We start from the raw sequence: 14,659 nt of genomic DNA on the forward strand, positions 1-14,659 counted from the left end.
CGGCCGGGAGCCGGGCCGGGGGCCAGGCCGGGCCAGGGTCGCAGTGCCGGTCCGGTCCGGGCCCACGGGGCCGGGCCCGCGGGGCTGGGAGCCGGGAGCCGGGCCGGGGTCGGGGAGCCGGGAGCCGGGCCGCGGGGCTGGGAGCCGGGCCGGGGTCGGGGAGCCGGGAGCCGGGCCGGGGTCGGGGAGCCGGGAGCCGGGCCGCGGGGCTGGGAGCCGGGCCGGGGTCGGGGAGCCGGGCCGGGGTCGGGGAGCCGGGAGCCGGGCCGGGGCTGGGAGCCGGGCCGGGCCGGGGTCGGGGAGCCGGGAGCCGGGCCGCGGGGCTGGGAGCCGGGGGGTGCGCCGGGGGTGGTCGGCCAGGGCCCGAGCCGACCCAGGCTGGAGCCGCCGGGGGCCAGCCTGGGCCGCGCCGCGCCTCCTTCTCCCTCCCCCCCCCCTTCCCTTCCCTTCCCTTACCTGACCTTACCTGCTTCAGGCTTCAAGCAGGGGAGGGGGCGGAGACTTTGGGAGGGGGCGGAGTTGGGGCGGGGGCGGGGGCGGGGCTGGGGGCGGGGCCGGCCCCCCCGGGAGTGTCCTCCATTAGGAGGCACAAAATATGGTAACCCTACCATGGGCTAAAGCAAATGAAAGAATGTTGGAATTGAATGCAGTATCCAGGAAGCAGTGCAACTGTAGGTTTACAGTGATGCCTACAGGGATTGTTTATCTTAGTGCTCCTTAGAATTTGAACTTCAGAATGCATGGCTTTCTTCAAGCATGATTGTCAGAGCTTATGCTGTTTGCAGCTCTGAGCTCAGCCTTCAGGTATCTAATTTATCTTTCTCTCTCCTGCCAGTGGAATTGTGATATTATGCACATGGCAGGCTTGTCTCCAACAGTCTTTAGCCTTTAGTCATGGCCACGAACAGGAGAACGCTATACTACCTACTTGAAAGATGCCTTTTTCCACATGTGATGCTGCTTCAGTTGCGGATCAGTGGAGATGCTTGGAGCTAGAGGTTCCTCTCCCCCGCCCTCCCCATCTGTTTGGGCCAGATCCAAAGCACATTAAAGTCAATGGGAGTCTTTCAGTCGACTTTGGATCCAACTGTGTGGGGATTTTCTGTGAGGGCCTCTCACCTTTGACATTCATTCCCCTCCCTTTGCTCTGAAATGACTAAACCGTAGGGCATGTTGCAAAGCCCATCCTATTAGCTCCAGCTTTTGGGGGGAAGGTGCAGTTGCCTTGGGGTGCGTGTTTTCAGAGGCCACCAGGTCTCTGGGAGAGAGTGGAATATCTCTTCTGCTATTACTGGGTATTACTGTTGTACTAATTGATCATGCTTCTGGGCCCTAGCTTAGCAGGGTGCTTACACAGATGCCTAACTTTAAGCATGTGAGTTGTCCCACAAATTTCACTAGGATTACTTGCATGCTTAAAGGTAGGCATGTGCTTAAGGATCTGGCTGAACTGGGACCTTATAGAATGTCAATAGCCAGGGTAGGCACCTTTTGGTTGTAAAACATGAAATAATTTTGTATTTGGGGTATATACTACTAGAGCTTTTTAAAGGGGTTTTATTGGGGGAGAGATGGTGTTAGAAATCCGGATAACGGATCACTCAGAAATTGGAGATAGTAAATACTTATTCAGCAAGGGCTTGCACCATCTCTCATTGGAATCCAGGGAAAGATTCTTATTGATTTCAGCAGGAGCTGGACTGGACCCTAAATTAGAAAGTGAGCAGAGTATTAATAATATCAGGTGCCAAAAGTTGTTAGCAGGCAATTGCTGTCCAGCGGGAAACAAGTTTGCTGATCTCAGTCCAATTTGCAGAAAGCTAGTTTGTACATCACAAGAGCCACCACCGCAATTGGTATTAGCTGGCAATATTAGCAGAGGTGTTAGGGACTGAAAAGGCGTGGAGAGTGAAGTACTAACTCACTGCCAGAGCTTGTCTGCACTAGAAAATTAGACCGTGTTAGAGTACAACCTTAAGGATTCATGTTAGTTAACTCTATAAAGGGCCCTACCAAATTCATGGCCATGAAAAACTCATCACGGACTGTGAAATCTGGTCTCCCTCTGTGAAATCTGGTCTTTTGTGTGCTTTTATCCTATACTATACAGATTTCATGGGGAGACCAGAGTTTCTCAAATTGGGGATCCTGACCCAAAAGGGAGCTGCAGAGGGGTCGTAAGGTTATTTTAGTGGGGTCACGGTATTGCCAACCTCACTTCTGCACTGCCTTCAAAGGTGGGCAAATGGAGAGCGGCGACTGTTGGATGGCTGCCCAGCTCTGAAGGTAGCACCCAGCCAGCAGCAACACAGAAATAAGAGTGGCAATACCATACCATGCCACTTCCGTGCTGCTGCTTTCAGAGCTGGGAGGGCAGAGAGGGGCGGCTGCTTAATGCGGGCCCAGCTCTGCAGGCAGCAGCGCAGAAGGAAGGGTGGCAATACCATACCATGCCATCCTTATTTCTGCGCTGCTGCTGGCAGTGGTTCTACCTTCAGAGCTGGGCTCCCGGCCAGCAGCCACTGCTGTCCAGCTGCCCAGCTCTGAAGGCAGTGCCGCTGCCAGCAATAGCACAGAAGTAAGGGAAGCAGTACCGCAACCCTCCTATAATAATCTTGCAACACCCTTCCCAACTGCTTTTTGGGTCAAGATCCCTATAATTATAACACCCTGAAATTTCAGATTTAAATAGCTGAAATCATGAAATTTATGATTTTTAAAATCCTGTGATGTGAAATTGACCAAAATGTACCCTGAATTTCGTAGGGCTCTAACTATATAAAATTTTCTTGTGCAGACAAACTCCTAGAGGGTTGTAGCTCATGCTACACCTGTTCTCTGAGTAAAAAGAGGACTTTGATCTCTTGGACTCTCAATACAGTTCACAAGCACTAAATTCACACAAAAGCAGAAGAAAAAGAAAAAAAATACATTAAAAAGAAAACCCCCTACTGATAAATGATTTCATTTAGTTATGATCTAAAGAGAGAGAATTCTTTTAACTATCATCATGAAATCTATAACTCAGTATGCTCTTATCATGATCCCATCTAATGTGATTATTAGCTGGGTTGGGGAAAATGTATTTCTTTTGTGCCCCTAGTCCTATTGCTTCATTTCCCATCAGTTGAAGAAAACAAATTCACCAGAATAATGGCATTAACCTAACTGTTTAGTTGTGTGGGTCCCAGAATCACTTCCTCAGGAAATCACGCTTTGTGTGTGTGAAAGCAAGTGCAGTAGTCTAAGTGACAGGAAAACAGACGAGAATTGCCACAATTAAAACTCTCATTTGAAAGGCATTGTTTTCTTAGGTACCTGTGAAATTGCAGCATCCTAGGCCCTGTGCAGCGTTGAATCCCTTTTTTGCTCCATTGTTTGGGCTTATTTGCAGGTAGGATTTGACCTAGTTTATTAAGTCATTCAATAACCCTAGAGCTGGAGAATTCTCTTCTGTATTAGACTGACTGTCTCATATATTAATTCAAGCTGATTCCAGCTCAACCACCCACTGACCTATATTGGTGCGGTACATGTGTGTCATAGATTTATTTTAAATTAGATCTCTGTCTTTTAGATTTATTGTGGTAAGTAAGTAAAATACCAAAATCTGTGTGTGTGTGTGTGTGTGTGTGTGAGAGAGAGAGAGAGAGGGAGGGAGCGTGCGCATTTAATTAAGTTTCTCTTCTGGTATCAGTAAGACTCCGTCAATGTCAGATAAAGCACAGAGCTCTAATGGGAGAGGGAACTCTGTCATCTAACTAATAAGGTTCTCTCTAAAGCACAGGTGAGAAAGGGTGCTTTACTTGTGGGTATCTCATTTACTTGTTCTGGAAACAATAGGGAGTCTTGCAGTAAACAGCCATCATGCTTTCAGTGCTACAGCGTTCTCATGGTGTAAATGAAAAGCCCCTTGAAGAAGATATTGCATTGGAATCAAAACTGTAACTTAGAGCACAAAATAACTAAATCCTACAGTCCTTATTCAGACAAATCTCCGACTGCAGGACTGTGGCAGTATATTTGGAACAGCTTCCAAATATTTCTTACTGGTCACCTACTCTTGATGTCTTGAACAAAAACTACTTCTAATGGTTGTGTAATAAATTCACTCCCTTCCACTCCCAATCATTCCTATTAAAATTAACCAGAAGTATCCAGTGAACTTCTGATTCTGTGGTGGAGATGATTTATTTTCTTCTCTCCTGTGTTTTTAGAGTGATTAGGACATAATTAAGATAAGACAACAAAGGACGAAGAAGGATAATAAAACTGTATGTACAAAAACAACAAGGAGTCTGGTGGCACCTTAAAGACTAACCGATTTATTTGGGCATAAGCTTTTGTGGGTAAAAACCTCACTTCTTCAGATGCATCAGATCAAAACCGTATGTGTTTACTTAGAGCTGGCTGAAAAATTCAATATCCATCCTGAGTGAAATTGCAAGGGTTTAAGATTTTGTTTTGTTTTGAATTGGAACAAAACCCCATACCTCGGAATTTTACACACAAGGAAATATTCCAATTTGGCAACATACTGGTGCCACTGCTACCTGTCCCAGGTCTCCATCTGCCCGTGCTGCTCCTGTGGGGAAGGAAGCCCCAAGTCTGATGGCGGGAAGGGCTGTTGAGGAGCCTGGGAACCCAAGCTGCCAAGGAGCTGGAAGCCTGGGAATTGGGGCTCCCCAGCAGTCCACCAGGCTGCTGAGAAGCTTAGTGAGTGAACTGGCAGGGAACCTGCCTGTTTTCTGTTGGAATTATCTCAGAATTTGCATGCTCTCGTGGAATGTTTTGATTTGGATACACTCATGTTTTCTGACAATATTTTGTCTGACAATTTCCATCCAGCTTTAATTGTGGTGTTTTGACTCAACGGGAATAAGCATATCAATGTTTTGGTGAACAGGAACATAACAGGTGTCTAGTACTGTTGCTGTTGGAATAGTACTGATTACTCTCAAGTGATGGCTAACTCTTGGAACCCGGGAATGTGAACATTTTGAGAGTTTCTCTAGGTTTGCAGATAACAGACAGGAGGAAAAAGGTCAGTGAGGGCAAATAGAAAAATTTGCATCATGTAACTGTAGCTGTAAACTTCAGAGTTTGTTTTTGCCTCACTTTTTCTTCACAAGGGAAACATCTAGGCCCAGATCTTGGGCTGTGTCTGAGCTACACTTTCCAGCTACCCTCATGCCCCTGACCCCTGTTACTGGCGTAAAGTAGAGCAACTTCAGAGAGCTTTACACTGGCTGGGATAGACATTCCGTCCATGCCCCCTTTTTCCTGGCCAGGCCTACTATTCTGGTCAGCTTCCCCTCCAGTCACCCCATGCAGGGGGAAATTTTTTGCATATTTGCCAAAATTTCTTCAGCACCAATCAGCTGGAGCAAAAGCCAGGCTGTAGCTATCCCTTAGAAATGTCCAATCTCATGTACAGTTTCAGTGGGCTTGGTTTTCCACTACCTTTCACTTGCAAAGTCATATACACTTGTGGAAATTGGGCCAGATCCTCAACTTGTTTAAACTGTCATAGCTCAATTGAAGTCAACAGAGCTATGACAATTAAACAGCTGAGAATCTGCCCTCTTGGGTGTAAAATGACACCAAATCAGAATAGCATCATTTTGCGTCCTCTTTATACTCACTCTACACAAGTGTGAGTAACTATGCAGAGAGGGAGGATCTCAGGTGTGGGCTTGAGTGATCTGGAGGGAGGAACCCTGGGAGTAGCCAAGTCTAGCGACCAGGTATGATGAACTTTATTGTCTCATTGTTAATTTATTTGGTCATAAAACTAAACCACAAAATTCTGTATCATGTGAATTGTGTTTTAGGGCAGGTTTTGTAAAGTATGAGCTCACAGGCTCACACTGACTTCAAAGTCAATGGGAAAGTTCATGTGTGCACTGGAAGGAATGGAAAAGCTTCTGTGTGCTATATGGGTTCCCTGTCAGCTGGGGACTCCCCCATGCTCGGGGAATCTTGTGGTTGAGAAAATCCATCTGCTTCCAGCTTGTTTGTGCTTCCAGATTACAACTCAGAATCTGGCCCAAAGATTCTATTTGTAGCTTTGCCACCTTTGTCTGAGACATGGTTCATGAATTGAAGGATGGTGGTGTGGGAACGGCATTGGACTCAGACTCAAGAAATCTGGGTTGCATTTGTTACTACTGGAGGTTTACTATGTGACCTTGAGCAAATTGACTCTTTTCTTTGTGCCTCCATTCCCTGGGTGTTGAAGGGGATAATATGCACTAATGAAGGTGCTGGGAGGAATAAATTCATTAATGTTTGTGATGCTCTCAGTTACTTAGTTACATAAATAAGATCTGAGGAAATCAGATAGTAAACACCGGGTATGCACAACAACAGCAAAGCTAGAATATAAAATTATTTGAAATGTGCACAAATGTGAAAACATTGCCAAACTTTTTAATATATAATTTCCCCATTTTTGCTAAATTGAAGAGACTCCAGCAGACACTTCCTTTCATATCTGAGGGCTGATGATTCTAGCAATTAGTTCCCCTGTTGAGAAAGGGCTGTTCCCCCATATCTGCTTTCTAGCCTTAGGGCACCTGAAATTAATGGAACTCTCTTCATCATAAATCATACATACTCTGTAATGCTTTCAAAGAATGCTTAATGTGTTTGGGGAGTTTACATAATGAACCTTCCTTGATAAAGGTGAACTGCTATAATATGCTCCCTTGCTAAAAGTTTGATATTAACCTTGCTGTATGGTATATATGTGCATGCATAAATTTGTCCAAAGTTTGAAGCTGTCAGTGGCATATCAATGTCCATAAATCAGCCTTTGAAATGTGTTGTTATATTTAATCTTCTGCATACCGTATTTCATTATACAAGTATTTTTTTAAATTTATTTTTCAAAGGTTTTAAAGTTTATATAATTTAGAACCTTGACTAAGCTATGAAGTGTGCATGAAAATAATTCTTAACTGTAGACCTGAGCCAAAATCCATTGAAAAAATCAATGGAAAACTCTCCTTGACTTCAGAGGCCCAATATAATTGATACCATGCTTACGTGACAGGATTATTATGTTAACAGGCAAATAAATACTATTGTATTCTCCATTGATTGAGCAAATCTCATTGCACACACTAGATTCTCTTTATTTTTTTGCAGTGGGCCCAAAGATCCACCGGATCCTGTTGCTGGGGTCAGTTCTGGCCAGTCTAACTAGGGTTCTTGCAGATCTTTCACTGCAGTAAACCTAATTTTGTTCTGATCTGCCATTCCTTTTCCATGTTCTCTTATCAAGTTCCTCCAGATGTACTGCACTAGCTGCAACATACGCCTTATGAATTCTACCTCTATCTTTTGCAATACCATCCCACACTGCAACTGGCTGCAAAAAGAGCAGGAAATGCCAGTCCCTCCTTATTGCTTGTCTGGAAACAGGAAGTTGGCACTTATTTCTAACTTCCTGTTGACCCAAGGAATGAGAGTCTGGAGACCAGCCTGGGTCTCTGACATCGCAGTAGCTGAGCAGATGTCAAGCCTGGCAAACTGCAATTATTTATTGTAGCATCTTTAGAGCTCTGCCTTTCCATTGCTCTTTAATCACACATCCTTTCTCAAATCTTAAAAACTGTTACCTATTCCAGATGACAGCCTGAATTCTGGGGGGGGGGGGGGGGGGGGGGGGGGAAGGAGGGAGACGGGTCTGTCACATTCTCAGCCATCCATTCTTTCATTTCACTTTGATCTACCATTGCAGGATTCATCTGCTTTACATATTCCTCTCTGGTTCTCATCTGCTTCTGCACCTTTCTGACACTTTTGTTTTGGTGCTTGTGGATTTTCATACCCCGTTAGTTTTTATTAATATTACTAGTTGTCTCTCAGCCCTGCAGAGCTTGCTGTCAGATCTCCACCATTCAGGGTTATTAATCATAATTCCCGTTGCTTCTGTCTCTGTCTGATTTCACTGTCATGTTTCCCCTCTCCTTCAGAGTCCGATGGATACCTCTGACAGTCTTTACTGGCTCTTCTCTGTCAGCAACTTTTTCTTGGCTGTCACTCGATAATCAGAGCAACTAATGGTAAAACAACATTTCTGACTGATGCTGAAGTCAGCAATGCCCTCATATGAGACCTGACTGGCTCCACAGGCTGTGCAAACCTGGGAAGAGTCCAGCCTCTCTAACCTTTGGACCAGCTGTTCATATTGGATAACTCAGCACCTTTTGCCTGATTTAGGAAGCATGTTGATCACAAACTCTAAGGAGTTCATTTAGATAGATAGTAATCCCAGGCCAAAGAAGCTCTCAGTTGGAACACTAACTCAGTACTCCTGTTCTTATTAATTAAACTGAAATGGTACATAAATGTTGTAAGATCTCATGTGATTTACCTTCTGTCCTCACCAACACACAGTGAGCCAAACGGGTGGTAGCTGTTTCCCTATTTAATTCTGACTACAGGTGATGACTTTTTAAAATTGAGCTGTGGCAGAATGAATGAGTGTTGTGGGGCTTCAGTATATTTTGAGGTAAAATTACTCATTTTGCTGCCATTATGTCAAATGTTGCACCTCCAAAATGATATCAGGAACTCTGCTGCAGTAGAGACCCAGGGATTAGATGACAGAGGCTAATATTTAACCCATTCTTAGATGTTCCTAAGCAATCTTCACCTGGAATTAGATTAACTGCATGTTCCAGCTGGCCTGATCACATTTTGAGGCCTTCGGTAAAAGGAAGCTGTTTTTGTTTGGATCAGCACCACAAACACTTACTGACCCTCTGAGCCGCAAATGACAGAAGAATCTTCAGAAAAAGTCTGCAATCTTCAGAAGAAGGTTGAAAGCTGGGGAGCACCTGCTGGGGCTCGGGGATTCTGCCCTGCTCCTTCTGAAGCCCTGAGCCCAGGGACCCCCCCTTAGGTCAGAAGCCCCTACCCCACCACCCTGCTGCAAGGCAGAGGTCCTGAGCTCCCCCCACACCCCAGTCTTGTAGGTGGAGAGTGGGGGGGAATGTGGGAGGCTCCATGGGCTGCACTTTAACCATATAAGAGCCACATGTGGCTTGCGAGCCACAGTTTGGCCACCCCACTATATCCATATAATGTGTGTGGCTATAAATAAGATGACATTTAAAGACACATGCACAGAAGTGACCATTTCCAGGGTTATGCTCTACCTATAATAGAGATAGTTTTATTATTTTATCAGTAGAAAATCTCCTGCAAATGAAGTCACCCCTACTTCTTTCATTAGTCTTAACACAGTATGTTGTACAACTGGTGAGCCTAGAGTTACAGTTCTATAAGGGTTTCCATTCTATCCCACTCCCTTTAAATTGCTCATAACTTTCCAAAACTTTCACACCTTTTGGGATGAAAATTTCTTAGTCTAGTTTCTGCCTGAAGGTGACTTTTATTTTGTTGTTAAGTTCTGAATTCTCCACCCGTTTCTATGCTTGCAGCGACCTAAATACTATACGGAGACACTGGGTCAGATATAAAACGCTGAGTCACTGAGTTGATAGTACTTGTAGATACGACTACAGTACTGGACAGGGATAGAAGATCAGAGATAAGGGGCTTGATTCATACCTCATTGAAATCAGTATAAATTGGGTTTAACTCCAGTAATGTCAATGGAGATACACTGGTATAAGAGAGTGCCAAATAGGGTCAAAGATGTTTTGTGGATCTTCACCAATTAATTTCATGACGTCCAAAAATTTGGGGGCTAGAACCTTAGTGTGGCAATATTTACTTATACCAGCTGAGTTTCTGGGCTTTCATAGCTTCAATGTTCTCATGTTGTTGGTGGTTGTTGTTGTTGTGTTTGTTTGTTTGTTTTAATGGATATCTGTGTATAACCTGGACTGTACCTTTAACTTTTTTATCTCAGAGTTATGTACATTGATAGTATGAACAGCTAGCTCCTGTACCATATTAAAATAGACAACACACCCCCATGCACCCACACTCTTAAGATCTGCCCAAAGAATTCACTCAAGTTTATTTTTATGAGTTTGAAAGTTTTTACTTAGGGCTTGGCTACACTGGCGCTTTACAGAGCTGCAACTTTCTCGCTCAGGGGTGTGAAAAAACCCTAATCCTGTAAATTAATCCCCTCGGGGAGGTGGAGTACCTGCAGCACTGGGAGAGCTCTCCCCAGTGCTGGCACCGCGACCACACTCGCACTTCAAAGTGGTGATGCGGGAGCGCTCCCACGGCAGCGCTTTGAAGTTTTGAGTGTAGCCACGGCCTTATCTACCCATTTCCCCCATGATTGGTCAGATTGTACTTGGTTCTTACACAGGTGTGCCAGTTTGGGGGAGGGGAGAGGAGGGAAAGGACACAGGTAAGTCTGTGGCCTATGTGCGGGCAAGACAGACTTCCCATCCATGAGCCCCCTGGGTGATTTTTGACTCCCTCTTTTATGCATTGGCCAGTGGATGTGAGCAAGCCGCAATCTATGAAGGGGCAGCTGCCTCTGCCTTGCCTGCACTCATTCTTCCTTGAGTAGAATGCCTCCTGGGGCTGTCCCTTACCGTCACGCCTGAGAGCTATACGGTTTGACGTGTAGCTGCTTTGTGAAGTATTTCTTGCACATACAAACATTTGCATTACGACCAATGTGCCCAATTTTGAAAAGCAAATATATATATATTTTTTTAACCATTGGAACGCAGGTGTCACTTTCTGTGAACATCACTTTGGTTCCACAAGATATATATATATATATTTTTGGGGCAGTTCTGCTCTTGGTTGTTTTGGTGTCGATATAATCACTGAGATTATATAAGGCACATTGTGAGCCAGACCTGCTGCTGGTGTAAATTGGCCTGGTTCCACTGACTTCAGTGGTGTGGTATCAATCTGTGACAACTGAGGATGTGGCCCACTGCACACATTTTGTGTTTTGATGTATCAGGTATTGGCCACTGCCAGAGGCAGGATACAGGAATGGATGGCCCTATGGCCTAATCCAGTATTGCAATCCCATATTTCCATCCTTTGTTTCCATCATCTCTGGGATAGTAACTATAATGTCACATGTTAAATGCGTCTGAAGAAGTGGGTATTCACCCATGAAAGCTTATGCTCCAATACATCTGTTAGTCTATAAGGTGCCACAGGACTCTTTGTTGCTTTTTACATGTTAAATAGGGTATTGTGACCAGTTGTATGAACTGGAAAGAGATGGGGGGAGAAAATGTTATGAAAAGGAAAAATTCTCCTCACAGCTACAAACCTTGGCTGATAATTTAATCTTGGGAAACTACTATAGGAAAAATACAAACATCACTGTGCAAGTGTGTTTAATTATTGTTATTTATTGTTAGTACTGACTAGGAAATACTTTTATTTAAAAGTTGTCTCCACAAACATATGCAAACTGACTCCTTTAAAGAATATTCTTAAATACAGTGAAGTGGGCAGGGACAGAAAGGTATAACTAACTGGTCAAACTGACTTGTCACCCTTTTCTATGAGATTACATGTTTAGTTGATAAAGGTAATAGTGTTGATGTAATATATTTAATCTTCTGTTAAGCATTTGACTTGGTACTGCATGACATTTTGATTAAAAACCCCTAGAATGATATAAAATTAACATGGCACCTATTAAATGGATTAACACCTGACTAACTGACACGTCTCAAAACATAATGGTAAACAGGTAGTTATTACTGAGCGGGTATGATGCTAGTGGGGAACCATGGGATCCGTACTTGGCCCTATGCTATATAATGTTTTTATCAGTGACCTTGGGGAAACCAAAATCATCATTGAAAGTTTGCAAGTGACACAAAGATTGAGGGAGTGGTAAGTAATGAAGAGGACAGTCACCGATACAGAAAGATCTGGATAGATTGGTAAACTTGGATAGATTGGTAAACTGGATGCAAGCAAACAATACACATTTTAGTACTCCCAAATGGAGGGACAGAAAATATAGGCCATACTATAGAATTGGGGACTCTATGCTGGGAAGCAGTGACTCTGAAAATGATATGGGCATCCTGGTGGATAATCAGCTGAACAGAGCTCCCAGTGCAATGCTCAAGTAGGAGTAGAAGTTATTTTACCTCTGTGTTTGGCAGTGGGGTGACTGCTACTGGAATACTGGGTCCAGTTCTGGTGTCCACAATTCAAGAAGGATGCTGATAAATTCGAGTGGGTTCAGAGAAAAGCCATGAGAATTATTAAAGGATTGTAAAACATTCTTTGTAGTGATAGACACAAAGAACTAATCTATTAGTTTAAGAAAAAGAAGGGTAAGAGTTGACTTGATCACAGTTTATAAGTACCTACATGGGAAATAAAAATTGGAAAATGGGCTCTTCAATCTAGCAGAGAAAGGCATAGCAAGATTGAATGGCTGGAGCTGAAGCTAGACAAATTCAGACTGGAAATAAGGTGTAGTTATTTAACAGTGAGGGTAATTAACCATTGGAGCATCTTACTGAGCGCTGTGGTGGATTCTCTATCACTGGCAATTTTAAAATCAAGAATAGATGTTTTTCTAAAAGACATGCTCTAGTTCAAATAGGAATTAATCCAGGGAAGTCAGAGGGCCTGTATTATATAGTAGGTTACATGCTCACAGTGGTCCCTTTGGGATTAAATCTATGAAAAATATAATGTCCCCACCCCAGGCCTCACAAACCCTGCAAAATCATAGGCAAACAAAACAAAAACCCCATGGCACAATAGTGAAGGAAACAAATGATCTTTAATGTACTGAACTAAGAAATAGGTGGAAACTTGAAAGAATCATCTTGAAAAATAAATAGAACCAGTACAATTATTCATGCTGGAGAACAGTATTAATAAATATTTGTTCTGTGGCGCAAACGTAGTATCACTATACACAACTTAATGGCTTTTTGCCATCCTTGAGTCATATACTGCTTGCAGTCTTGAGCTTAATTTCCATTGATGTTATTGGGCTAAATTTTCAAAGGAAAGCACCCCAGCTCTGCCCAAAAAGTATTCTTGTAGCTATACAAAGAGTTAATGTTACTGAAAAGCCGGTAGTTCCCTTTTATTTGCACACAAATATGCATTTCTCAGTTGGGATGCTTTCTTGGGTGCCCAGGAGTCAGAGTCACCTTGTTATCCCCCTGCCTCAATGAGAGGAAGATCTGCTCATGCTTAACTGGGTGTCCACTCCCTGAGTCTATTAGCCACCCAAACAATCTCCTGAGGGCTCTTTCAGCTCTTGCTTTGCCTTGCAAGGTTAATAAGAGGTGCAGACGAATCCCTTTTGAAGTGTTCCCCTGTAGAGTCCAGACCCAGTCACTGGAAACTCACAGAAATTACCATCTAAGCTGTCCCCAGAGAAATAGTGCACACATCAGCTTGTTTGATTCAACTGAATGAATATCAGCTCCAATATAACATCACAGCACTGAGGTGTGTTTATTGTGAAAACAATCATAAGTTTATTATCAAAGGCTAAGATTTAAGAGAAAGTGAATAAGGACAATGATGAAAACACAAATGGTTACATATAAAACAAAAGTATAACATGTTTCTTAGATTCTAAACTTAACTATATCAGGCTAAAACCTCTGTCTAAAGTAGTTCATCTCACCTAAAGCAATTCCCCAGCTTCTTCAGCCAACCTGGCTGGGATCCCCCATTTGTGCAATGCATACAGAAAGCGCTGTCCTTTTTGCTTCCTCATTGAAGGATAACAAAAGTGTCCCCTCCACCCCACCATATACTCCAGAATTCATTGTGTTGCTCGCAGAGTCAGGATGATCCCCTGTGGTTCATTCCCTGGTGTGCTGGCTCCATGTTGTATACAAAATGGGGCTCGCTTTGTTGGCTTACAATGTGTAATCTACCGAGGGAGATACATCTCTTTGTCTGGCAAAAACCTGTTTGCCTACCCAGCCTGTTACACAGTCTCTAAAATATATTTTCAGTATATACACACACAACTCCTTAAATATCATCTGTAATTACAATGTGTAATCTACCGAGGGAGATACATCTCTTTGTCTGGCAAAAACCTGTTTGCCTACCCAGCCTGTTACACAGTCTCTAAAATATATTTTCAGTATATACACACACAACTCCTTAAATATCATCTGTAAGTACATCTCACAATGATTATGAGTATCAATATGACATAAGCTTTTATTAGACACCTCACTTGACCCTTTTTCAGTAAGTGCTATGAAAGCAAAGTGTTAGGTGCAGTGAGTTTGTCAGGCCTGTCAAGTGTTACTGTAACAGAACAATGATCCCTTTGTCAGTTGGCATCGACGGTTTTTAGGGTCACACCAATGAAGTTAGTTGTTTGCTCATTCATGCATATGTTTTATTGGCATAACTTAGGTGCCTAGAAAAACTTATTCTTTTTAAGCATTTGCATTACTTATCTCATGTACAGACTTAGTAGAAATAGCTAAAAATTCTTAAGGGTTTAAAGGCTTAAATGGAAATGATTATTAAGGTTCAGAAATATTTGGGAAATTCTAAAAATGTGTTAAGTGAAAAATGGGCTAAGGGCCAGGGTTCAGACTCTAGTCTCCATTTTTGCGGGCATAACTGCCATTGCAAAATTGTGTTGATGGTTACATGTAGCTACAAAAATGGAAGCCCGGTAAAGACTGACCTGAAAATTTGGCTCTAAAAAAGGACACTAGTTATTAAT

General features: G+C 43.3%; 1 protein-coding gene across 4 annotated transcripts in view; it reads left to right on the forward strand.

Annotated features, from left to right (window-relative positions):
* Positions 1 to 14,659, forward strand: part of RNF152 (ring finger protein 152) — a 68,238-nt gene that overhangs the window by 45,687 nt on the left and 7,892 nt on the right. The gene's annotated exons all lie outside the window — the stretch shown is intronic.

The sequence above is a fragment of the Malaclemys terrapin genome, chromosome 2, assembly GCF_027887155.1.
Source record: "Malaclemys terrapin pileata isolate rMalTer1 chromosome 2, rMalTer1.hap1, whole genome shotgun sequence".
Lineage (NCBI taxonomy): Eukaryota > Metazoa > Chordata > Testudines > Emydidae > Malaclemys > Malaclemys terrapin.